This window comes from Eschrichtius robustus, chromosome 6 (assembly GCF_028021215.1).
Source record: "Eschrichtius robustus isolate mEscRob2 chromosome 6, mEscRob2.pri, whole genome shotgun sequence".
In the NCBI taxonomy this organism is placed as follows: domain Eukaryota; kingdom Metazoa; phylum Chordata; class Mammalia; order Artiodactyla; family Eschrichtiidae; genus Eschrichtius; species Eschrichtius robustus.
In genome coordinates this window covers 139,383,384-139,385,200 of record NC_090829.1, presented here as the reverse complement: position 1 = coordinate 139,385,200, position 1,817 = coordinate 139,383,384, and positions in this window count along the sequence as shown.

Genomic DNA, 1,817 nt, shown 5'->3' with positions numbered 1-1,817 from the left:
GGGTGAGTTGGATTAAAGATGGAATCCGGTGAGTGATGAGCAAAGAGTTTTGCAAACCTGGATGTAAGCAGTATGAAAGTAAGTTTCAAGTAAATGTTGAAATTAGATCCTGCTGCAAATGACAGAAAATCTAAAGTAACACTGGCTTAAACATAATTTAATGTTTTCTCTTAACAGCCGTATGAAGGGTGCCTCAATCAACAGGAACCCAGGTTCCTTCCACCTTGTTGCTCACCATCCTCAACATGAGGCTTTACCTTATGGGCCAAGACAGCTCCTGTAGCCCCACCTAGGCAGCAAGAAGAAAGAGAGGGGCGGAGAAATGGTCTCCATTTAAGGACACTTTTCAGAAGTGACAAATACCACCTCCACTTATATCCCATTGCCTAGAATTTAGTCACATAGTCACAACTAGACACACAGGAGGTTGGCATTCTGGTCGAGGTTGGGATTCTGGATTCTGGGTGCCTCGTGCTCAGTTAAGGATTGGGGTTCTGGGACTTCCCTGGCAGTCCAGTGATTAAGGCTTCGCACTTCCACTGCAGGTACTAAGATCTCACATGCCGCGTGGCGCGGCTGAAAAAGAAAAGAAAGAAAAAGAATTGGGGTTCTATTATTGTAGAAGAGTGTATCTGTGTAGTAAAGAATTTAACCTTGCCCACAGAGAGGTCTGACCTTTGCCATCCGCTTCTGATAGGTTGCCATGCTCAATAGACGTGTCTTTGTTTAGGCTGGGGGCTGGCCATGGCAGAAAGTCTATGTAACTTAGGGTGATTTAGGGAGGGAGCTTTGGGTATTAGTTCAGCTTCGAGAGGGGCTTGGGGCTGAGATCAGCCATCTGATAAGTCAGCATTACTACATGATGGAGCCCCAATAAAAACCCTGGCCTCGAAATTTGGGTGGGCTTTCCTGGGTGGCAGTGTTCCATATGTGTTGTCATACATTGATGCCCGGAGAGTAACGCTATCCATGACTACACAGGGAGAGGACAGTGGAAGCTCCATGTTGGGTGCTTTCCTGGACCCAGCCCTGTGCGCTGCTTCCCTTGGCAGATTTTAAACTGTATCCTTTTGCTGTAAAAAATGATAGCCATGGGTAGAACAGTTTTCAGTGAGTCCTGTGAGACTCTCCAGTGAATTATTGAATCTGAGGGTGCTTTTGAGACTCCCCCAAACTTGTAATTGGTCTCAGAAGTGAGAGTGGTTTTACGTGGATTATGCTGTCTCTAATTTCATGGCACCCCAACCGTTTCCTGGTGATGGCCCGGTGGAGCAAAAGGACAGGCTGTTTGTGGCCAAAGGCTGTATGTGCTCGAGGACTTACTCATCTGCCCTGAAAGTGAGGGTACCAATATCTGAATAAACTTGTAACTTAGTTGTGACATCCCAGCATGCTGCAGAAAAAGATATTCTGCTCTAGAAGAAGGGGAGGATGTTGGAAGAGGAAGGAAAACTGCCACAAAAGCAAACTTGCCCTTTTGCCCATATATCTATATACTTCTTTCTTCCCACACGTATACAGATGTATACCTTTCCCAAGAGCAGCGATTCCAATGTCCCTCCCGCTCAGAGACCTGCACTGTGGGTGGTATACAGAGCTCTCCATCGGTCCAAGGGACTCTTTGTGGTCTGGAAACCCACAAACTAAAAGAAAAGTTATCTGCTTCAAAATGAGCAATATACGGTCATGCAGTAGGAAAAGCTAGTTACAATAAAACCTCCCATTTGGAAAAGGGGTTCATGAGAAACACCTGGAAGTCCTTGGCCCATAGCAGTGATCAAATCGTGTGGGAACAGGAGTGGTGAGAACCCCCTCTC